General features: G+C 33.9%; 3 pseudogenes; all 3 read left to right on the top strand.

Moving 5' to 3' along the window:
- The window catches only part of LOC109129493, a 10679-nt pseudogene extending 2372 nt beyond the window's left edge, over positions 1-8307 (top strand).
- LOC109129492 lies at positions 10681-11969 on the top strand (annotated as a pseudogene).
- On the top strand, positions 15857-25982 carry LOC109129491 (annotated as a pseudogene).

Below are 26585 nucleotides of genomic sequence, written 5' to 3'. Positions count from 1 at the left end.
ATATATATATATATATATATATATATATATTAGGAGTTTAGCAAAGAAAGAAAAGAAAAGAAAAAAAAAAAGAGGAAAGAGCTAGATGTCTAAAGTTTAAACTTTAGGGATTACAAAAGAAAAAAAGAGTTAAAATCAAGGTTGTGGGTAGTTTAATTTTAGGGGGTTTAAATAAAAAAAAAAGTGAAAGAGAAAAGGGTAGATTATCAAGAGTTAAGCTTTGTATGTCCAAATTGTTCTCAATCTTAGATAGTTTTCACAACTCTCTAGCATTCCTTCTTTTGAGAGAAAATCACCCAAAGAATTTGTTTGAAACAACCTTACCAAAAAGCCTTACCCTTAAACCGATAGAGCTTGATTCACCTTCCATTTGCAAGAATTCGCCAAACACTTAAATGAATGTGAAAGAAATGTTCTTTACTTTTAGTTGGAGGTTGAACTAGATCGATGCATGGTAATAAGAATAGAAAAATATTTGTAAGTATGTTGATTGATCTTAGCACCATTAAACTATCTTTAAGGACTATAGCTTGAATCCTTCGCTTAGCATATAAAGGTTATGAGTCCCCATTTTCAAACCGCACCCTCTTACTTCCTTGCTAGAGGACTAGCAAGATTTCAGTGTGGGGGTCTGATAACTCTCTAATTTACAAGTTTTTAGCATCCCTTTTTGTCCATATTTTGCCTTGTTTATACCCTAACCATAGCATTTTTAGATCATTAACTGTAGGATTTAACTTTTAAGCCATTTAGGGTGTTGCATTCTTGCATTTGCATACTTTGGATGAAAACAGGTGCTTTAGAGCCTAAATGGGGAGAAACAAGGACAAATCCGAGCATGTACCCGAAGGACCCATCAAGCTGGAAGAACAGTCCGAACCCCAACACGATCGAGGAGGATCGAAGAGCAGGAAAAATGCTTCGAGTAACCCCTCGATTTGTTCATACTTCATTTGCTTACTTGATCATCCCACCCGATCATGTACTCGAATGCTTGCATCGAGTGGTTAGATCGTGTGGTTCTTTGTTTATACTTTTTTCTTCTATTATTTTAGGATTGTTAGATCAAAACCAACTTTTGCTTGGCTTGACTTACATTGTTCTGATTGCATCCTTCCCACTAGCATAAACAACCATTTGGATTGATAACCCTTTGTACTAAAACTGCATAGGGAATTGATACCCTGGGTGAAAATCCTGTTATCAGACTCTATAAGACTACTCACTCATAATTATGATCTCACGAAGGTAGAGGTTTAATCTTTGTGAAATTATAATTTGAGATTGTAGAATAAAAGATATAGAAGAGAGATCATTATTAATAACTTGAAAATAAACAAAGGATCCAACAAACTTTGATAAACAAACTTAAGAACCCTAAAAATCTGCTAAAACAAAACATAAACCAAAGATAAGTCTCCTCTTAATAGGGTTAATGTATTTATAGGAAAATAGAAGGGAACCCGGGTCAACCCAAAACAGACCAGGTCAAACATGGATCAAAACTAAAACAAGCGTGGACTTAGGCGACTACGGGATGGTCTTCGCCGATTGGTAAGGCTGCGTGGTTCCATCGGCCATCACTTGGCCGCGTGTGGCTCCTGTTCGTCGTCTAGGTGGATTCAATCGGCCAGCCTTAGACCGATTGAGGGTGGTCGATGGCTTCACGCGGGTCATGTAACACCCTCGAACCGTCCTATGGCCGGACAGACCAATGGACAGTCACATAACGTGATAAGATCCTCCCAAGGATTCGGCACCTTCGAGTTGGTAGATAGAGACACCTTGATTCTAAAGACAATGAAGCCTTAAGAATAGGGATGGTGGAATGAATGGTTGCACAAGAGTTGCGGAAAGACTCTTGATATACCGGTTTGATCTTTCAGCCTCACACCAAAAAGATCGGATCTCTCAGCCTCTGCACCAAGGAGATCGGAGTTTTGACTATGGGAATCACACCAAGTAGTCAGTTTTGATTGTTCGAATCACACCAAGCAATCGGTTTTGTTCACAAAGAACAGAAGAGAATCACTCTCAAAGAAAAAAGGTTTTATAAAAAAGTTGGATTGATTATTTCATTACTCTTCCATGAGTTTATATAGGATAAGAAAACTTGGTAACAAAGCCAAATATTATTCTTGAAACTAAAAACTATAAAGATAGATAGTTGAATGAAGATTCAACTCTTGGTATTTCCTTTCCCAAGGTGACTCTTGAATTTTATTTTCGTCACTCCTCTTTAACCACAAAATAAAGTGATTATTTTGGGTTTTCTTGAACTTGAATTAGGCTAAAAGTGGGCTGGACTTGATAGACATCATCCCGAATAGAATTTCTCATGCTCTCTTTTGCCATAAGCTCTTGAATAAGCCCATTAAGTACATTCCTTGATCTTTTATCTCTTTGGCTCCTTCATCCAATTTGCTGATGCGAAACAACATGGGCTGTATCTTTTCTTCAGACTGAGTAGAAGCAACTCTTGGTTGCCAAACATAATTCTGGAAGCTCCTAAACCAGTTGGACCTAAAACTCTTTAAGTGAACAACTAGATTAACCTCCTTTGGCAAATGGAATGTATCCTAAACGACTGTTTTGCTGGAAGAATTGATCTTCAACTTTGTTCGTGTTGAACAAGGCTCAAAGGTCGTCTTGGACGGTCTCATGATCATATCAGAACGCTACGATGGGAACTGCACCGAGGTGGTCCAGTCGAGGGACGGAAGTGGGAACTTCCCGACCGGTCCTCCCTAGCACAATTCCACCCGCGACCGAGACTACTTAGGCTTTGCAACCCTCGCGGTCTGGTGCGTTGTGTTGGCCCGAACAAGGCTAGTAACATTTGAATCCACACAACATAAACAAAAACAACTTCATACTTTATTTATTTCATAAAATAAGTTCAGAAAACAATTATACGAAAATGGCGCCAAGCCTAAGGCCGAAACGCGATAAACTTTAAGTTTTACAAAACCAACAACTTGAAAAGGCAATACAAAACTACACCGGCTGCCCTAACATCATGTGCTCCCTCTAAAGGTTTATCCCACTAAGGTTACCTGCAAAGCAAATTATGGATTCTTGAGTGCTAATCACTCAGTGAGTTTGGGAACCTAACAAGAACCAAAACCCAACCCCAACCCCAACCACAGCAAGCAAGCAACAAACAAGCAAGCCTAAGCTAAACAAACATGCAAGACTAAGCTATCAACATGCAAGACTAAGCTATCAACATGCAAGGCTAAGCTATCAACATGCAAAACTAAGCTGTCAACATGCAAGGCTAAGCTATCAACATGCAAAACTAAGCTATCAACATGCAAGCAAGCAAACAATCAAACAATCAATCAGAGATAGCAATGCGGAAGATAGTGAGCTAAGTAAGCAAAAAAATCTAGCAATCAATCAAAGCAATCAAGCAAGCAAGTAATAAAAGCAATAAAGCAATTAAACAAGCAAGTAAGCAATAACAACAACTACAATAAACTTGAATAAAAGAAAATTAAAATAATCTTTTAAAAAAGTTTTAGTTATGGGTCTGATATGCTTCCTCCTTTCTTTCAACAACTTTGTGAACATCCGCGCTGCAGCCACAAAAGCACGCAACCGGAACATCACTCAAGCTACACCGTCGTGTAGACAGCTGCGGCCAGGGTAGCGAGCCCAGTAACCTCCGAGTTCTTCGTCCCCAAACCCTACAACTCACGTCATGGATTACATGAACGCGGCTGTATGTTGTACGGAAATCACTAAGACAGACAAATCAAGTCTTACTACGCTAGCCAGACTTTGTCGCGACTACACGCATTAAGACCTATAACAAATGATACCTTGCATTTTTATGGTTTTTAAGCACATAAATTTACAAGTATCTTAACCAAATTTTAAACTCTCCAGCACTAGAACCTGTGAACGGGTATTTCACCTCGCGCATGGTCTAGTACCGAGACTAACCTCTTAGCAAGTGCAATTAAACAAGAAATTCAAGCAAGAAAATCAAGTAAAAAGCAACTATACTAACACTACATGCAAGCCTAAGTAATTAGAGGAATATCTAGAGACTAAGCGCTAAACATGCAAACAACTAAAACTAACATGCATGCCTAAGAAACTAGAGGAATATCTAGAGACTAAGTGCTAAGCATGCAAACCACTAGCAATAACATGCAACTTAAGAAACTAGAGTAAAATCTAGAGACTAAGCGCTAAATACTAACATGCAATGCACTCAAGAAAACATGCAACAACAAACAAGCAACTTAAGAAACTAGAATAAAATCTAGAGACTAAGCGCTAGACGTAACCTCACTCTAACATGCAAGGAAGCAACATACGAGACTTAACTAACTAGAAATTTGATCTAGAAGATAAGAAATGAATCTACCCAAAAAAATACCTAGATTTAACTTGAAAGAAAAAATCCTAAGCAAAAACCCAACCTACTCATGTACCATATTACATGCTTCGAGACTCACCTGGACTTGGCTGAAAGAAATGAATCTAAACAGACTTCTATTCCTAACTGGCGAGAACTAGACGCGAACATCTCCTACGGCGGCACACGGCTAACGACCTAGGCGGACGCGGCTAACAACTCGCGGGAGAGAAAACTCTAAAGAAAGAACTCTCTCTAACTCTAACTTTCTCTCTTTTTCTATAGGGTGGGATGAACGGAAATGGCTTCCCTATTGGGTCTATATATAGTGGAAGGTGTGAGTTTGGGCGGTTTGGTAAGCCAATGCATGGCAAGCAAGTATTCTCCTCTCTGCCACAAAATTACTTGGTGGAAAAGCTTATGACTTGGCTAAAGAAACACCTCATTTCTCCTTTGTCTCCCACTCTTATTTTCATGCGACTTCATTGGCCAGCTTTTGAGAAGACAAAATGATGATGTCTCTCACTTTTCTTGCATGAAATCCTATTGGTCAATTAAGGAGACAAAAGCTCCTTAATTTCCGGATTCTTGTCTGCTCGAGTCGCAATACTGTGGTGCAATCGACGTTTCTCATCATGGAACGGTATCGATCGGATTCTGCGGTATGGTCACGGTTGACTCTGCGGTACGTCTCGGATCTGCCGTACGTTTCCACGGTACATGGTGCGGTACATGGCCATCTCTCGGTCCGTCAATATTTTCTCGGACACTTCTTCAGCAATTCTTCTACCTTCCTTCCTTGCCTTCTTTCCATATCCTTTCCAGGTCCTTTGGCCAGGGGTTTTTATTTTAAATTTTACCCTGTAATGAGGGTCATTACAGGCAAGGTTTGGCCGTGTGTGGCTCCTGTTCTTGATGTCGAAGAGTGGCATCGGGCAGGGTTTGGCCGCATGTGCTGACCGATCATGCCAATCAGCTATGGTTTGACCGATTGCCTAGGCCGCGTGTGGCTCCTGTTCTTGACACTTCTCCAACTTCAATCATCTTTGCTTCTTTGCACCAAAACATGTCCAAATGCTCCAAATGTGATGAGATTACTCCAAGAATCTGAGAGGTAACACACTAGATGCAAATGCTACTAAAACAACCTAGAATGACAAGATTATGCAACAAAACTATGCAAAAACGAGTCCTAAAACTCAACAAAAACACAATATATCAGTTATCTTTGTTCACTTGACATCTTCAGCTACTCTAAAAACTGCTTATTTCCTTCTTCTAAGTGTTGATAACCAATGTTGTTTGATCACCAATTTTTTTTTTCATTTTCGATTTTTTTACCCCAAGCTATCGTGGAGAGGGAGATCCACCAACAGTCTCACTACTAAATGCTTAATTTAAATAAATAGTAATGTGATGAAAGTATTACAAAATTTAAAGTAAAATAGGTTAGTTTGCAATTTTTATAAATAAAAGGTTAATTGTAAAATAAAAATAGTATATATTTGAAATATTCTTTTTTTTTTTAGGAAAAAATAAGAAAAATCATTGGAGCAAAACTCATATCTATTATAGAGAAAAAAAATAAAAAAAAAACTATTGGAGATGGTCTAATCTATTTGAAATTTTCATAATAGATATGAAACTAGACCATTGTCCATTGGAAATTGACATATTTTCTTCGGTTTTGGTCGGGTCAAGTCTACCTTACAAATTTTTCTAAGGTGGATTTTAGATAAACCCTCGTTGAAAATGAAATCTTTAGGGAAAATTGGGCAAAAACTAGAGTGCATGCGGCTCCAAAACATTTATCATACCTCGGTCTGCTTGCCAGTTTTATATCATTTAAGAACTATGATTATACAAACTGTATAAAAGCCAAAACAAATCCATGCATATCATTCATTATGAGAATCTAACCCTTAAGTTCCTTTCGATCATACACATATACTTAGGTGTGGGTTTTAGCATGCTTATTGAAGATTCGGGATGGTGTTGCTGTTTCAGGGAAGATAATCGATTCTTGATAGGAAATCTATGCGTTAGAAGAGAGATTCTGTTGTTCCATGCACATTGCAAATGAAGCCTTCTGTTTCTTTCACTTCAAATTCACATATCTTCGTAGCCTGAAAAGAGAGAAGCAAGAGATATTCTTTTATAGGAGAGTTGATTACATGGAATATCATCAGATCTAATACAATAATTCAGAGCAACTATTAAATTAATTAACAAAAATAATAACTAACACGTTATATAATTCATTGACATAAGAAATTTAATTCATGAAAAAAATCTATGATTTAAAGCACAAGTTTTAGTTTTGTGTTTAGGTTAGAAACTTAAAAAACTTCGCTGTATAATTTTGCGCTAATTATGACACGCCATTGCCTATTGTCGTGCTATATTAGAAGAGCATTATTCTTTGTTTGTTTTGAATGATTAGGATTTAAACTGTCTGTTATTCTTTTATGATTTATTAATATTTAATTGATATAGGTGATGGTCCCTTGTGCAAATAAATCTTAACAAATACTAGCTAGTATTATAATTGGTTCATAAATGACTTATATAAAGATGTTTTTCAGGTTCCACTTTTATATCTCAATCAAACATACCTCTTTGATAATTTAATCACTTTCTACATGGATCCAACACCATTAAAGCTACCCATTCACGACCATCCTTTTATTCTGATGGTTCGTTTTCTTGGTAGAGGTCGATGTAAAGGCTGCCATGTATATGGTTACACGTATGGCGACTACTTTTGTAATGAGCTTATGTGTATATGGTTACACGTATGGCGCCGAGGCCCCATTGGAGATCAACCATTGTTCCCACCCCCAACATCCTCTCTTGCTCACCAACGACATGATAGATGGTCCATGTAATTTGTGTGGACACAAGCTAAGTGCTCCCTTCTATAGTTGCCCCACATGTAAATTTAAGGTGGATTTGACTTGTGGGATGAAACCATCACCGCCTACTATCGAGAATCCAATGTGTCATGAACATCCACTTGTCTTCTTAAAGATACGAGAGGATGAGACAAAAGTTTCATGTGAATTATGCAAGGAATCCCTTCGTATGCTTGTCTTGGATGCTATGAGTACTTCCACGTAAACTGTGTCCATCTCTCGAAAGAGGTACATCATCCTTGTCACTCTAGTCACCCTCTCAAACTCATCGCATCTTACACACTTACGGATGATGCCGAGAAGTCTTGTCTACTATGTGAACAACCAAAAGGAGTGGTTTATCATTGTTCTACTTGTAATTTTACTACATGCGTTAGCTGTACCAAAAATCCACCACCCCTTGTTATTGAACATACCAAGACCCACGAGCATCTCGCTTTCTAAGAGATTCTCATATACTTGTGACGTCTGGGGGGGAAAAGGCTGGACAAGGCTTTATATTTGTGTTCAATGTAATTTTTTTATCCACGCAGAATGTATCCGCTTTCCTCCCGTCATCAACATCAATCATCATGATCATCGCCTATCATTTACTCATCATAGTGGCGCTAGTTATTCAAATTGCGGTGTCTGCCACCAATATATAAGTCAGTATAAGAGAGCTTATTCTTGTTCTGTTTGCCCTAACTATGCAGTTCATTTTTCATGTGCATTAGCGGTTGTGATGGTATAAAATATGAAGGGAAACCTGAGATCATAGAAGACATTGCACCATACAAGGTGGTGGGTGATAACTTGATATGTCATTTCAGTCATGACAAACATCCTTTAAAGCTTCACACGGGAGATATTATTCATGATGAGCACAAACGATGTGCAGCTTGTATCAATCCACTTGGATTTGGCTCCATCTATGTTTGTGAGGAATGCTGTGTCTTTCTCCATGTAAAGTGTGCTAATCTCCCTATGAAGAAAAAATTTGTATTTGACTTCTTAAAATACACGTTAAAAGCTGTTTGAGGAGTTAGTTACTGCAACTTTTGTAAAACATTATCTGGTGGTTTCAAGTACACAGCGTAAGGAAGGGTGGATATATATGTACATTGTGGTTCCTTATCTGAGCCATATACATCCCTTGTATTTAAAGCTAGTTCAAGGCTTTTGCGGAGGTTGCAATATCAAAGTAGAAGGTTATGCGATGTGTTGTGATAATTATGACTTTTGTTTTTGCTTGTATTGTGCTAGTTTGCCAGAAATGATATGGCAAAATAATGATGAACACCCGCTCACTTTATGTTCTGGCGTAAAGGAAAGCAGCAAATATTGGTGTGATGTTTGTGAGGGAGAATTAGATCCAAATGTATGGTTTTATACATGCTTCGATTGTGGAGTGACCATACATGCTAATTGTATACGAGGATATTTCTCACGACTCGTGCCAGGACACATAATCTACTTTATGGGAATAATACTTGAGGTGGTTCTAAATAGTCACAACACTCGACTATTATGCAGCCAGTGTCACTCTAGATGCAAGGCCTCCGTTATTCTAAAAGAATAACGAATACAACGAATATATTTGTTCCGGTTCGTGTTTATGGAGCCTTTTGCGTGTAAAAGTTTGAAATATTCAAGTGATGATAAATGTTTCTATCTTATTTCCAAGAATGTAATGTAATGTTATTATATAAAGTTTGATTTCAAAATTTTATGATTGCTACATGTGTCATGTCTTTCACAATAAAATTTGAACTGCTTTTAAAAAATGAAATTGGGAAACTAACTAAGTAGAAATATATTTACAGATTATTAATCTACATGATATATTTATATTTTAATTATTATTATTAATCAAAAAGATAAATTAACAAAAAACATAAAAGTTTGTGAATATCTTTGCCTTATTTAGTTAGTTTTTATTTTTATTTTTGAATCCTATTTGTTTTTAAAAGTTAGTCATTATCGTAACAAAATCAAATTATCGATTGGAAATGTTGACACATATGAAAATCTGTTGATAAAATGATCATGATATCTGAAAAATTATCAATCGGATTTTAATATATTAATTTACATGTATATATGTATATTTTTATCTTTCTTTTTTTTTTAAGCAAAAAGGAAAATAAATAAATAAAAGATTAGTCGTAAACGTGATAGTGACAAATGTCAAGTTATCGATTGGAGATACTAACACATTTCAGAATTAGTTGGTAACATAACACGACATTTGACAAATTATCAATATAAAATTATTCAAATTCTCCGGATTCTTTGGATGATAGGGCATTTTCTCCCCGTTGTTAGATTGATGGGTCTTGGAAAAGTTGGGATGCTCTCCAGAATTTGGGGTGGTGGTTTTACAATGGTGATGATTTGACGCTTCTCCTAGGAGCCTGGAGTCAGCGACGCGGCCTTACTCCCTTACATGCGGAGCTTTAAGCCCTAATCTGGGCTATGAAGTCTATATTGGCGGCACTCGGCAGGCGTGGATTGTCAAGCTTTTGAGACGGATTGTGCAGAGTTACTTGCGATGGTGCAGAAGCCCGATGATTGGCCCGCTTTCTCAAACATACTGGAGGACTTTTCTACAATCAACTCATCCTTCCCTTCCTTCTCTTTGAACAAGATCCCTCGTGAGTCTAACATAAGGGCAGATTGTTTAGCCCCTTCTACAAAAATTTTAGTTTCTGAAATTTTTTTTGTAAACTCTTTCCTTCCGGTTTGGGCAACCAACCTAGGAGTTTTCTTTTAATTTATGAATGTTTGGTTGAAAAAAAAAATATATATATGATACATGATAAAAAACCAATTTTTTATTTTTATAAAACCTAAAAATTTGAACATTGGTAACCTTTGTCACTATTATTTTTCTCAATTTTATTATTTACTTCAGTTTTATTATGTTTTATAGGAGAGGTAATTATCACCTAAGTGAAAGGAATATCATCATATCTAATCAAATAATTTAGAGCAGTTAATTATACCTAGAATCTACAAACACCAATAATAAGTATTGACTTTAAAACATAAGTTTTTTTTTTTTGATTGGGTAAGAACTCCGGAAAACAACAAAGGTGGCACGCGCCATTACCCATTTTAGAATAACTTGATTCTTTGTTTCTATTGAGAAATAATTAAGGGATTGATTTGTTTGTTATTCTCGTTGGATTAATTAATAGGAATATTAATTGATATAGGTGATGGACCACTTTGCAAATGAATCTTAACAATTATTATTGGTTTACAAAAGGCTTATATAAAGATGTTCTCGGGTTCCACTTTTATATCTCATCAAACAAATTACACCGATTTAATTTATTTACACTTACATGGATCTAACACCATTGAAGCTACCCATTCACAACCATTCTGTCTTTCTTTCGTCCCGATATGGGGCTGGTTGTAACGGCTGCCATGTACATAACTATATATACGACAACTACTATTGCAATGAACCTGAATGTTTTGCTCGGTTCCATAAGGAGTGTGGCGAGGCCCCATTGGAGATCAACCATCGTTTCCACCTCCAGCATCTTCTTATGCTCACCAACGACTGGGTAGAGAATACATGTAATTTGTGTGGACAAAGGCTATTGCCTCCCTATTATAGTTTTCCCACATGTGAATTCAAGGTAGATTTGAGTTGTGGGATGAAACCATCACCACCTACTATTGATCATCCAACATGTCATGAACATCCACTTGTCATCTTGAAGATACGACAAGAAAAAGTCCCTTGTCAATTTTGCAAGGAAACTATTTGTGGACCTTCGTATGCTTGTCTTGGATGCTATATGTACTTTCACGTGGATTGCGTCCATCTCACGAAAGAGGTGAACCATCCTTGTCTATTTGCCTTAACTATGGAGTTTGCCGCCAATATATATAAGTCGATATATAGGAGCTTATTCTTGCTCTATTTGCCTTAACTATGCAGTTCATTCTATGTGTGCGTTTACAGGATGGGATGGTAAGGACTATGAAGGGACAGCTGAGGTCACTGAAGATATTGCACCATACAAGGTGGTAGGTGATAACTTGATATGTCATTTTAGTCATGAAAAAACATCTTTTAAAGCTCCACACAGGAGAAATCATTCATGAAGATCAGGACTTACGATGTGAAGCATGTATCCATCCAATTAGATTTGGAGCAAACTACATTTGTCAGGAATGCTTATCCTTTCTACATGAAAAATGTGCTAATCTTCCTATGAAGAAAAAAATGTTATTTGATGTCATACCATACACGTTAAAAGCTGTTCGCCAAATTGATTACTGCAATATTTGTGGCTTATTCTGTGATGGCTTCAAGTACAGAGCGCAAGGAAGGATGAGTATAGATGTACGTTGTGGCTCTCTATCTGAGCCGTTCGTCCACAATGGCCATATACATCCCCTATATTTAAAAATAACTGTGGGCATTTGTGGAGGATGCAATAACAAGGTAGATGGTTATACATTGTGTTGTGATAATTGTGACTTTCGTTTGTGTTTGTATTGTGCTAATTTGCCAGAAAAGACACGGCATAAGAACGACGCACACCCTCTCACTTTATGTTTTGGGGAAAAGGCGAGCAACAAATATTGGTGTGACATTTGTGAGGAAGAGTTATATACAAATAAATGGTTTTATACATGCTCTGATTGTGGAGTCACCTTGCATACACGGTGTGTAATAGGAGGAGATTTCTCAAGTATCGTGACAGGAAACATAAACAAACTTGAGGTGGTTCTTACCAATCACAACTCTCGACCATTATGCAGCCAGTGTCATTCTCGATGCAAGCGTCTGTTTTGCACCAAACAAACCTGTTTTAGAGATTTCATCTTTTGACAAAAAAAAAGAAAAAAGAAAAAAAGAGATTATATCCAAAACACATTTTATTATTTTTGACAAATATATATTCCTGTCAATTCTAATGGAATTTGAGTTCGTTACAACACTATTATGATTATAGATTATATTTGGGGTTTTAGTGTAATTTTTAGAACACTATTATAACTTTTGATGATACTAAACCTAACTAGAAAGAATCATCAAACTGGTTCTGTGATTGTTGAAATTTAGATGTGAATGGAAGAATCTCAATTTTGAGATTTTTGATTCTACACCCTAAACTAGAATGAATCATAAAACTGCTTTGACCCTATATATGTAATTCTTGAAATATCTTATATAAGTAGAAGTGCACAGTTAAAATATTGGATCAAAAGAGTAACACTGAAAGACCAAAAAAAAACTTACGAGTCTCACTCTTTATTTTGTGTGTGTGTGTTTATGTATCCTCTCTTTATCTTATTCTAGAACCGGAACCAGACTTGGAACGTAAACAAAGTTGGAAAATGGAAACACAAGTGTTACGTACTTACGTTCACCTTCAGAGACCTAGCGTAACATTGTTTATTCTAGTCTAAATACTCGATGAGCGTTGGTTACAAGAAACTATAGGATCAGGATTTTTCCGTACCATGGAATGCGAATATTTTGAATAAAGAAGGCGTAAAGATAATCAAGCCTCCATCCTTAGGCATAAAGTTATATTCCTTCATTTCTTCATAGACGTCTGAACATGTCTCAGTGTAATTAATTCCAACTCTCCCTCTCAAATGTTTTAGTTTTGGCTTTCGACTGCTCCATTTGATTTTTTTTCTAGACCTTTTTTACTCTCAAACATCTATTCATCAGTGAAATTGTTTACTTTCATTACTTCGCCAATCTTCTGTTTCGTATTAGTTTCCTAAAATGGGTTTTTAGTGTTTAATATTTTTGGCTTTTAATTATGGGTTTGATCCAAACAAACTACATGGCATGGGCTGGCATGTTGAAAACTTCTATACAAAAATATATATGTACGATAACTTAGAAAATAAAAGTTCACTATTTAACTTAAAACATAAGTATTTACATAAAGGATAATCATTACTCAGGTATAATTAATATTTTAAAACACTCCCCTTAATTATTCAATGTTATGAACTTGTTACAGCAGGGTGCACAAAAAAAACAAAAACTTGTTATAAGGTATAACATATAAAATTATCAAAACTAAATCCAGTAACCAAGGATATTGTTCTGCATAATATAAATAAACGAGAACTAAAATAAATAAAAATTGGAAAAACGAGAATGACAATAAAAATAAATAAAAATTAATTACAAAATGACAACTATTTTGAAACGGAGAAAGTATGTAATAGTTGTTATTCTTCGTATCATGTAATGGCTAGTCAAACAGTAAAAAATAGTCTATTTGCTAGTCAATGTTCAACGGTACTATACGCCTTTTATCGAAACAAATTTATTGAATATCAATAACATGACAATTACAAAATCTTATATAAACTTTTTAAAATGTTTTTTTCAAATTCACATTGTAGTAAAGAGAAAATATATTTTTTTAGATATGTTACTACTACTTTACATTTTAGATTTAGCTTTATACTATAAATTATGTGAGTTTCTGTTGTAAGAAACGAGTCATCATCAGATGACCGAAGGATCCATATTTTATGTCCACATGACGCATGCCCATGAATCTTTTTCTATCAATGAGCTACAGGTAATTCATCCAAATTTTTGTTTATTAGGTATAGGTTTTAATTGTTTTGATGCTTTTGCAGTTGCATTCTTGTTTACATTATAATATTTTTATGTAATTAAAAATTCAATTCTGTTTGCCTTTCTCAATTATAGTTTATTAAATATATATTTTCAAATATAATAACAATGTATGAATGTATAACATACATAAAATATTTAAAAAACACACAATAATATTTATGAGAATATCTATACTATGATTTGCCATTTGAAAGATGACTTTAAGATCAAGCACAATGTCAATGTAGTTCATCATAAACTATCGTGGGTTTTTCGGATTCTGTGGGATTTGAATATATACTCACTATAGCATGTATAGCTTTGAAATATATATTTTTTCCTTACTTTTTCCTTCAAGTTTATGAGTTTTTCAAATTAGTGAAGTTACAGTTTGATACTTATCCTACATAGCTTATAGCAAATACTATTTAGGATTTAAAGGTGATGGAGTATTTTACAAATATTACATTTACTCTCTAATTTTCATGATTTTTGTTTAATTCTCTATAGTTATATTTATTATTATCTATATCTATAATAGTGTATGTCTTGTATTTCAAATCAGCCTATAAAAAACAAGATATATCATATATATTAGTGATATTTATATATATATATATATATATTGCATATTTAAACAAATGATACTTTTATACGGTTGAGATTCAAGTTTTAATGTCCTAAATTATAGATAAATTATCTTTTGTTGATGTATATATTCTAGGATTATGGAATGAAAATACATCTATACTGTCATATTCTTGTATATTTAAACAAAATTCAGACTTAAGTTAAATTATAAGTCAAAATTGTATTTTTAGCTCCAAGATGAGTTGGAGAAAAACAAAAATGAACATTAATTAATTTGAGAAATACAAAGACAGAATGGTCACATTAGTGTTGAAATGATATATACACTAACCTTAGCAAGCTTTCCCATTTCAATATTTCAATAATGGTATATATATATATATAAAATGGTATATACAATGTTATAGTGAGTATTTTTTAACCTTTTTAATGTTAATTTTATTTCACTTCTTTCTTTTTGTAAAGCTAATCTAGGAGGTAAAAATATTACTGATTTTAAAAAATGAATAGTCTTAATCTTAAGTTTTCTTTTTCTTTTTTTGAGAGATATAGGAATTATGTAAATGAAAGTGGCAGTAATTTTTATAATAAATGAAAAAATTTCAGTACTTTTTAAATTAATGTTTGGAAATTTGACCATTGTTAGAAAGTGGCTTAGAGTTTATGTCACATATGACTGAGGTTTTTTATGCCATAACTGACAAATATTTCATTACATTAAATTATTCAACTATGTAATTAACTTAATTAACTACAAATTTTTGACTAATTCTTCTTTTGGAAATAAACTATATGAGTCAATATTTTATCATCAATTATAGATAAATTATTTTTACATATATATATATATATATATATCTAAATATTTATTCTTTTGTACAAAATATATATATAATATAAATGTTCTATAGCATTTCTATTGATATTATATTTTTTTAAACTAATAATTTCAAATATTGATAATTATGATAGAACTTTGACTCAGAGAGTTTATTTCCAAAATAGGATAATATGTAGTCAAGAAAATAGTGGATTACATATTTGACTAAGTTCTTGTAATTAAATATTTTTCAATTATGACATAAATTTTCAGACAAATATGACATAAACTCTAAGTCAGTTTACAATAATGGTCCAATTTCCAAATATTAATTTGATAAAGTTTTGACCAATTTTTATGCATTTAATATTTACTATCATCTTTTATTTATATAATGTCAGTCTAGCACTCAGAAAAAAACATATTCCTTGACTAACAAAAAGAAAAAGAAAAATAAAATTAAGTTTACAGTCCGTCCTCTTTTAGTTAAATTTTTTTTCTTGTATCCAACATGAGTTTGAGAAAAACCAAAGAAAGCCAAAAAAATTAACATGAAAAAGATAGATAATTGTGCAGACCGCACGATTACATTCTACAAACGCAAACAAAAGATCTACAATAAGCTCAATGAGCTATCCCTTCTATGTGGTGCTGATGTTGGGTTTCTTGTGTACTCCAACAGTGGAATCCCGTACACATTCGGTAGCCCATCATTTGAAGTCGTTGCAAAGCGGTTTCTCAACGGTGAGGGCTCTTCGTCAACCTCACTGCCACAACAATCGAACATAGATGTTCGGCATAAAGAGAAGATGGAAGAACTCTGCAAAGTCTACAACAATCTTATAGAAAAGGTTGATGCGGAGAAACAAAAAGGGATGGCCATGGCAAAGGCTGAGGCGGAGGCACTGCCAGTGGAGAAGGACGTGTGGTGGAGAGTCAATCCAACGACAATTAAGGATAAGGAAGTCCTAAAGCAATTGCTCGAGAAGTATAAAGATCTCTATGAGAAACTATGTGACGAGGTTGTTGTAAGGCACCAAATAGAAAATGCACCATAGGTTTTATTTAGTGGATCATCTGTTTCACTAAAGATCCCGACCCTAAATGTTGTTCTTTCCATTTCAAAATTGTTGTCATTCTACGCTTAGTCTTTTTTTCCAACTTAGTTGTCGTTTTCGTTTTCAATTTAATATTGTCATTTTTAATCAAGAATTTTTTCATTTGCCCTTTGTTAAATGAATAAAATATTAAATAGTTTGAAATTTTAATATTCAAATAAGACAAAACATAACATTTATCCATTTTTTTAACTTTTGAGAAATAATCTAAAATGATAACGAATTTGAAGTTATCTTAATACTTTACTAGATTCGGATTCGCACGTACGTGCATGATTGATTTTAAAAACTAAGTTTACTAACACATTTATAATTTATTACGTACATGCAGGTTATGCTTGTAAACATAGTTTTTAGGAATGTTATTAACATTTATAATCCAAACTCGTACCAATTTAGTACCACCAATTTAGTATTTGAATTGTTTTTAATTCGGTTTAGAAATAAAGTAAATTATATTAAAAATTGTAAACAAACGATGATATGTCTAATTTACGACAGAAAATCCATCATTTCTCGTATATGTCATGTTTTCCATCTCATAACTATTGTTTTAATAATAACTAGATTAGGACCCGCGGTAAACCGCGGGAAAAATTATTTATAACTAAAATATTTAAATTATAAATTGTATTTGTTGGTTAAATATGTTATAATTATATATAATAATTTTAAATTTTATGGTTTAAAGTTTAAACCATATAATACCGCAATATAATTTATTTTTTACATAATATTTAATTAATCAATTTAATTAGATATGTCTATTATCTGACACTGATAGTGTTAACAAAATAATGAAATGATGTTTTTATTCGTGTAATACCAAATTAATGATATTTTAAATTTATATAAATATGGAAAAATCCGTCATGCTATATAACTTTGTCCCGAGATATTTTAATTTGCACTATATCATTTTAATTTTTAATATTTATTGTTTTAAATTATAAATATTAGATTCAGTAGATATGTTATTTATTAAGATTGTAACCATTTACAGTTTATAAGTTTGGTGCTTCTTATAAAGTTTAAATTTTTATAATATTTAGAATTCTTAAAACGGTTGAGTATTTCTCATATTTAAAGTTTCATAAAAGTTTAAATATATTATTAATATTTTAAAGGTCTTCTAACTTTTTTAAAAGATGAAATATTTATAATTTTTAAACTTTCTAAATTTGAAACTTCATAAATGTTTAAATATTATTAATATTTTTAACATTTTATAAAGTTTAACTTTCTAAAAAATATAAATATTTATAATATTTATACTTTTCATAAAATATAAATATTTATAATATTTAACTTTTTAAAAATCTTTAAAGTAAAGAACCGGAATAAACCAAATATTTTTTTTTAAAGTTTGAATGCCTGATAAATCAAGCTTTTTGTATTATGAATCATTTTGGTCTCTTTTATAGTATGACTCTGATGTGAGATATTGTACCCGTAAATTGAGTAATATATGTCTGTTTTTAAAAATTTGTATTACATCATATACAGGAAAAATCACAATTTTTTTAACTAAATGTATTATAGAATAATTCAAGAGAATTTAAATAGAAATTCAAATAAAAATGAAAAGGAATTATATATTTATATTTTAATGAGGTAGAAAGATTTCCTTAGTTTTTTAAATCTTATCTATAGTTAATTTTGAAATTTTTGGTAACTAATATTAAAGTCAATGCATTAAATGTAAAAACATTCCAAAACCGATTTTTGAGCAAAAACTTCTGCAAAAATACTAGTATAGATTTTCCCATTTAAGATTGTATATTTCAGTCCAACAAATAAAGATATATGTAAAAAATACGATTTAAATTATAGAAATATTTATTTGGTATAGCATTTATAACATAATCTTTTATTGGTTTGTTGTCATCAAGTTTGTTAATATTTAAAATGATAATCGTTTCACCATAACTATTGGATCGACACAATAGCGGACCCGGATCAAGTGTGATTTTACTATTAAGATATATTATACCTAACAGTTTAGGTTGACAAATAAGAATTATGATTAATTTTTTTTTTCAGCCAAACATTAATCTAGAAAATAACTCCAAGATCCAAGATTGTTTGGCCAAACTGGAGGATAAGAAATTATAAAAGAAATCTCAGAAGATAAGGATCTCAAAGAACGAGCCAGACAATCTACTCGTACATCTGACGTCCGTGGAATCCTCCACAGCTGGAAGGATGGGAAGGATGGTCGGAGTAAGTTGAATTCTTCCAAAAAGTTGGAAAAAAGCGGGCCATTCATCAGGAGACTGCACAATCGCCACTAACTCTGCCTAATCCGTCTCAAAACTCTCACAGTCAACACCCGCTGTCAGTAAGGAATCCATCGCCCAAATCAAAGCCTGAAACTCTGAATGTAGAGGGGAAGGACTGCGACATTGACTATGTGCTCCGAGTAGTAGCGTGGAATCCTCACTATTAAAAAACCACAGCCCAAACCTACAAGAGGATCTGAAGCCTTCCAAGATCCATCAACCTATATTTTTATTAAACTCGTAAACCATCAAACCAAATAAAAACGCTAAAAAAACATTTAAACTTGAAACGACCAGACCCGTTTTTTTAATAATAAATAATAAATAATAATAATAATAAATAAACTAAAACTAGTGGAAATAATAATACCCACTAGTCCTAACCACAATCACAACCAACAGCGGAAATAACCAATACCAATATCCAATAAATATCCAATAATAAACCAATATTATAACAAAAACAATATCCAATAATTCAACCAACAGGAAACATAGAACCAACAACCTTGCAATGTTTCTAATGACCCAACTCTAGCAACCTAACAATGCCAGACAACAACCAATCGAGTCCCTAGAACATCCTCCTCTTCATTGCCTTGATTCCACGATCACACTTTGCCTTTACCTGCACCACAAACACACATTGAGATGCATGAGTATTTGATAAATACTCAGTGAGGCAATCCTCCCATCTACTGGACTATACACACAAGCAATAAGATCTCTCATGCCACAAACAACAACAATAAAACAAACCAGGAACATGCACAAGTGACCGACACAATCCGGTTACTATCAGAAGGGTGTCGACCGATATCCGAAGGTGTCGACCGACACTGGACATCTGTTGTCGACCAACACCACTTAGGTGTCGACCAACATCACTTAGGTGTCGACCGACACTTCCACATGGTGTCGACCGACACTCGCTAAGTTCCCGAGCCGTCCTCGCGTTGGTGTCGACCGACACCACTGTCGAGCAGTGATTTCCTTCGAACAGAACCTCCGAATCTCGCCTCCAAACTTCTCCTTTTCGTCCCACACTATCCCACGAACGAATCCAAGCCTCAGGAGCTACGGAAAACTCACAAACAACCAAAACAAACAACTAAACAACACATAATAACACAGAAACAAATATCTTAGCTTAGATAAGCCATGGTCATGCACTCACCTTAGCCAAACAATGAGATCTAAGCCCAAAAGACGAAGCTACCACCACAAAAACCTTCCCACCACGTTCCTAGCCCTGGATCTTCACTCCCACAGTAAGATCTCACCAAAAACACCTTGAAATCTCACAAACTCTCACAAGAACCTTTAGAAAACTGTTTTCTCTCCTTTTTCTCTGAAAAGTGTTAAACGGCGACCAAGACAAAATAAAACACGACCTACGTCGTTTTCTCACTTAAATATCTCGGTTATATGGTTTTCCCTAAACCAAATCGACCAAAATCGACAATTAAATCAAACTGGTCAAACCGGAAATCAAGTGGTGTCGACCGACACCACCATGGTGTCGATCGACACCCACCCCCAAAACGCACAGTTTGGTTCACGGGCGTTACAATTCTCCCCCACCATGGGTGTGTCGATCGACACCATCTTTTTCGGTTTCGATCGGTTTGATTTAATTGTGGTTTGGTTCAATTTGAAATCCCTAAATCGTCATATTTAAGGGTGGGTCGACGAAAAGGGTTAGAAAAGTTCTCTTTTTTTGCCGCTTAAGTGTTTGAGAGAGAGAAAAGGAGATTTGTGAGTGTTCTTGAGTTTTGGAGAGATTGTGGTGGTTTCTGGGGAGATCTATTGCTGGGATTGCATCAGAAGATTGCTAGGAGTGTGGTACAGCTGTGTTTGAGTCAGATTTTCCTGCAAAAGAGGTGAGTGCATGACCATGGCTTATCTAAGCTTGAGAAATCTATGTTTCCTTGTGATTTTGAGTTGTTTGATTGATTCCTTGTTTGCTTGTGGTTGTTTTGGTGTTTCTACGTCCTTATATGGCTTATGGATGAGTTTGAGAGGAATGGGAGTCTTTGGGAAGCGGGGATCTGCGAGAGAGCGTTGAGGAAGACGATGCTCGGCATTAGTGTCGATCGACACCTTCGGTGTGTCGGTCGAGCGAGGACGGCTCGAGAATCTTTGGGAGTGTCGATCGACACTATGTGGAGGTGTCGGTCGACACAACTAGGGTTTTCGGGAGGTGTCGAGCAGGTGTCGGTCGACACCAAGGAGGTGTCGGTCGACACCAGGTTGTCAGTGTCGATCGACACTGGTATGGTGTTGGTCGACACCAACCTTTGTTGGTCGACGATTGCTTGTTTCCGGGTTTGATTGTTACTGTTGATGATTGTTTGACATTATATTCTCAAATGCTTGTGTGTATAGCCCAGTAGATGGGAGGATTGTCTCACTGTGTATTTTTAATAATACTCATGCATCTCAATATGTGTTTGTGGTGCAGGTAAAGGCAAAGTGTGATCGTGGAATCAGGGCGATGAGGAGGAGGATGTTCTAGAGGCTTGGTTGATTGTGGTCTAGGTATTGTTAGGTTGGTAGAATTGAGTTGATAGAACATCGTTAATGTTGGAATTCTTATAGGTTTATTGGAGTTGTTTTGGTTATCCGCTGTTGTTGATTGTTGCTAGGTTGTTAGTGGGTATAGGACCACTAGTGAATTAAAAAAAAATGGGAACTGTTGTTTCACCAGTGTTCGAGGAACTCCTGGCGCACCAATAACCTACTGGTGGATTGGGATGAATAGTGTCTGTCCACGATGAGGAGGTTAGGATCGATTCCTTGCAGGGCCAGCTTGGGGTCCGTTTGGCCGGCTAGCGGGAGGCTAGTGGCGTCCGCGGGACGGGTTATCACAAAAATCTGCTGTCCCAATGACAGCCTCCATACTGGCTTACTTACCGGCTACACCGATGCCACATCGGCCTCGCCCTCAGAAATCCTCCTGATTCGTATAAAAATTCCTGACCTACTCGACCGTGGTACTCCGACAACACACTCATATCAAATGATTAACTTTGAAACCAATTTTAATTTATAATGATAATAAGATATATAATTTTATATATCTAATTATATAAAACTTGGTTTCAACGTTAGCCAATAACATGATTACGATATGTGTCAAGTTTTTTGTGATAAGATTTGAATAATTTTTTTAATAAAATTAAGAAATTAATTAAATAAAATTTATTTACGGATATTTATCTACATGATATATATTTCTATTTTTTTTCTTTTTTTCTTAAACATAAAAAATTATGAATAATTTTGTCTATATTAAGTAAGTTAGTTTACTTTTTCTATTGGGTTTTAAAATTAGTCACTAACTTGATGGTGACACATATCAAATTATCGATTGGAAATCTTGAAACATGTCAAAACATGGTTGTAATTGATTATGACATGTGACCGATTATCAATTTGATTTAAAAAGTATTAATCTACTTGTATATTATTATCTTTCTTTTACTTAACAAGAATGCAAAAAGAAAATGTTTTTAAAAAACAACAAAAATAGTTTTTCCTTATTAAGTAAATTTGTTAATTTTTTATATATTAATCCAATTATATAAAGTTTAATTTTTAAATTTAGTTGTAAAAAAAATTGTAAACACATGTCAAGTTATCGAGGGGAGATGCTGACATATTTCAAAATTAGTTAATTGGTACTTAACATGACACAACATTTGACCAAAAAAAATGAATTTTCTGTTTTTATTAAACTTAAAACTTTGAACTTTGGTAAGCTTGACACAATTAGTTTTCTCAATTTCATTATTTACTTTAAAAAAAATTCTTATGACAAAAACGAATATTCTTACATCTATATATACATTTTTGGAGATATTTAGCAAATAAATCCTGAAGTTGGAACTTATTTACTATCATGCCATTAACATTAATTTTACAAATTTTTTATTTCAAATAATATCAAATTTGGAATGTAACTTAATAAGATTTTCTCCTAATCAAATTATCAAAAATATCATACCAACACCCATTAGCATTAAATATAAAATATTTAATTAATCTATTCTCTAATAAGCTGTTGATAATAACTTATTTTCATGTGTCTGAAAGCCAAGTGATTAAATTGTTGATAATAACTTTAATTTTTTAAAAAAATTGGGGCCTGAACTGACACAAATTGTTATAAAAAAAATTACTTCTTCACCGAAGTGTTTTTCAGTAGCTAATATATTAATATATAGATTTTCGATCCATACTAATAAGAAACAATTGATATAAATCAAACTTTACAAAAAAAATTCTCCACCATTTTAATCGACTTGCACAACTATAAATACAAAAGTGTTAAATGATATAGAGATATAACAACCAAAATTAAAAAGTCAAATTATAGTATACCTATAAAAAAATGAATATATTATGTAATACTATTATCTCTACATTGTAAATGAAAAAGAAAAATCACAAAAAGTATAATTCTTGACTAAATAAAATTTAATGAATAATAAGGATATCTTAACTTGTATATAATAAACCACTACATGTAGACAATAGAAATTATACACTACATAATGTATTGATGTAAAACTATAGTAGATTAAAAATAAAAAATATATTATATACATACATAGTTAATATAATAAAGAAATTTTATTTTGCATTTCTGAAAAAAATATAGTCCCGCAATGTACCGCGGGCAAATATCTAGTTATTATTTACTTCAATTTCATTTTATAATTTTAAATACGTGATGATTTATAATTAAAAAGGACCACGTATTATACATGTTACAAAATCCCATCTTCACTCAAACAAAGCGTAAGTGTGGGTTTTAGCATCTGTAGCGAGGATTTCGGATGGTGTTATCCGTTAAGATGATCAATCTTCATAGGCAATTAAAATATGTGTTAGAAGAGAGTTTTTGTTGTTCGATGCACATTACGAGTGAAGCTTTATGTTTCTTTCGCTCACAATTTGGCATATCTTTGTAGCAAAGGAAGAGATTTTATTGTTAAACACTGTTTCTTCTCTCTACCTAGAAGTAATATGATTCGTATTCTTTTATTGGAGAGGTGATTATCACCTAAGTGAAAGGAATATATATCATCATATATAATCCAATAATTAATAAGTACAAACACCAATAATAAGTACTGACTTTAAAACAGATAGAAGGTTTATATTTTTGGGTAAGAAAACAACAAAGGTGAGAACACAATAGTTGTGACACGCCATTTAATTCCCATTGTCGTGTTATTTTAGAAGAAATTGATTCTTTGTTTCTATTGAGAAATAATTAAGGGATTTGATTTGTTTGTTATTCTCGTTTGATTAATGTAATAGGAATATTAATTGATATAGGTTTACAAAAGGCTTATATAAAGATGTTTCTCGGGTTGCACTTTTATATCTCATCAAACAAATTAAACCGCTCAGGTTCTTCTCCTTGTCATGTTTTGTTTGTAAACAATTTTACTTCAAATTGGCTCGTTTGAGCTGATTCTTTTTGTTGAAAAAAAAACAAATGAAACTGCTTTAATTCATTTACACTTACATGGATGATGGATCCAACACCAATAAAGCTACCCATCCACAACCATCCTATCTTTCTTTCGTCCCGATATGGTGCTGGTTGTAACGGCTGCCATGTACATAACTACGTGTACGGCAACTACTATTGCAATGAACCTGAATGTTTTGCTCGGTTCCATAAGGAGTGTGACGAGGCCCCATTGGAGATCAACCATCATTCCGACCCCCAGCATCCTCTTATGCTCACCAACGACTGGGGAGAGAATACATGTAATTTGTGTGGACAAAGGCTATTGCCTCCCTATTATAGTTGTCACACATGTTAATTCAAGGTGGATTTGAATTGTGGGATGAAACCATCACCACCTACTATTGAACATCCAACCTGTCATGAACATCCACTTGTCTTCTTGAAGATAAGACAAAAAAAAGTACCATCCTTGTCACTCTAGTCACCCTCTCAAACTTATTGCATCTGATACACTTACGGATGATGCCGAGAACACTTGTCTTATGTGTGAACAACAAAAAAGCGTGGTCTATCATTGTTACATTTGTAATTTCACCACCTGCGTATGTTGTACAAAAAACCCACCACCCCTTGTTATTGAGCATACCAAGACCCACAAGCATCCACTTACTCACATTTCAAAGAGAAACTTATATACATGTGACGTTTGTGGGGAAGAAGTAAACACAGGGCTTTAATTTTGTGTTCAGTGTGATTTTGTTATACACTCAAAATGTATTGCCTTACCCCGTGTCATCAACATCAATCGTCATGAGCGTCTCATTTCTTTCACTCATCATCGTGGCACTGGTTCTTCAAAATGTGGAGTTTGCCGCCAATATTTAAGTGGATAAGTCGGTATAAGGGAGCTTATTCTTGCTCTATTTGCCCTAACTATGCAGTTTATTGTATGTGTGCAAACCGGCCATCGGATATAGATGGGCTCACAGGACTAGTGAGAGGTCGTGAGGCCCATTAAGAAAAGTGGACCCATGAACTGGGATTAGACATGGGGTCTACTGAGAGGTGGCGGTCGGGGCATTATCACTGAAGAAATTGCACCATACAAAGTGGTAGGTGATAACTTGATATGTCATTTTAGTCATGAAAAACATCTTTTAAAGCTCCACACAAGAGAAATCATTTATGAAGATCAGGACTTACGATGTGAAGCATGTATCCATCCAATTAGATTTGACGCAATCGACATTTGTCAGGAATGCTTTTTCTTTCTACATGAAATGTTTGCTAATCTTCCTATGAAGAAAAATGGTCTTTCATGTCATACCATACACGTTAAAAGCTGTTCGTCAAATTGATTAGTGCAATATTTGTGGACCATATACATCCCCTATATTTAAAAATAATTGTGGGCATTTGCGAAGGATGCAATAACAAGATAGATGGTTATACATTGTGTTGTGAAAATTGTGACTTTCGTTTGTGTTTGTATTGTGCTAATTTGCCAGAAAATACACGGCATACGAACGACGCACATCCTCTCTATGTTTTGGCAAAAAGGCGAGCAACAACTATTGGTGTGACATTCGTGAGGAAAAGTTATATACAAATAAATGGGTATATATATGCTCTGATTGTGGAGTCTCCTTGCATACGCGGTGTGTAATAGAAGGAGATTTCTCAAGTATCGTGACAGGAAACATAAACAAACTTGAGGTGGTTCTTAACAATCACAACTCTCGACCATTATGCAGCCAGTGTCATATATGTTCCAATTTATGTTTACTTCGTTATATAGGTTTAGAAGAGTATATCCCTCTCTCTAAACCATCATTGATATTTGACAATTCAATCATCTATGTAATACGTATGAGAATTGTTTAAATTGGATGGGCACAAAGAGTTGAAACAGTGCCATTTAAAATTTATGAACATTATTATTATTTTTCTCTCTTTGGTAGCAAGAGCAAGAGCTGAAAACATTGTTAAATGGTTTAGTAATTTAGTGAAAGAAATATAGGTTGAGAATTTCTCTTTTCTTGAATCTATTTTAATGAATATAACAAATAGAAACCATCTTTACACTATTTTACAAACTAAGCTGCAATATTTATCACTCTGAATTTTGTTGAACATTCTGATCTTGCTGGAGGAATCTTGACAAAGCAACTGTTTTGCACCAAACAAACCTGTTTTAGAGATTATATGCAAAGCACATTTTTTTTTTTATCTTTGACATATATATATATTCCTGTCAATTCTAATGGAACTTGAGTTCTTTAGAACACTATTATGATTATAGATTATATTTGGGATTTTAGTGTAATTTTTAGAACACTATTATAACTTTTGATGATACTAAACCTAACTAGAAAGAATCATCAAACTG

Source organism: Camelina sativa, chromosome 16, assembly GCF_000633955.1.
Source record: "Camelina sativa cultivar DH55 chromosome 16, Cs, whole genome shotgun sequence".
NCBI lineage: Eukaryota > Viridiplantae > Streptophyta > Magnoliopsida > Brassicales > Brassicaceae > Camelina > Camelina sativa.
The sequence above is the reverse complement of the archived record's forward strand: the minus strand, read 5'-3'. Positions and strand labels throughout refer to the sequence as shown.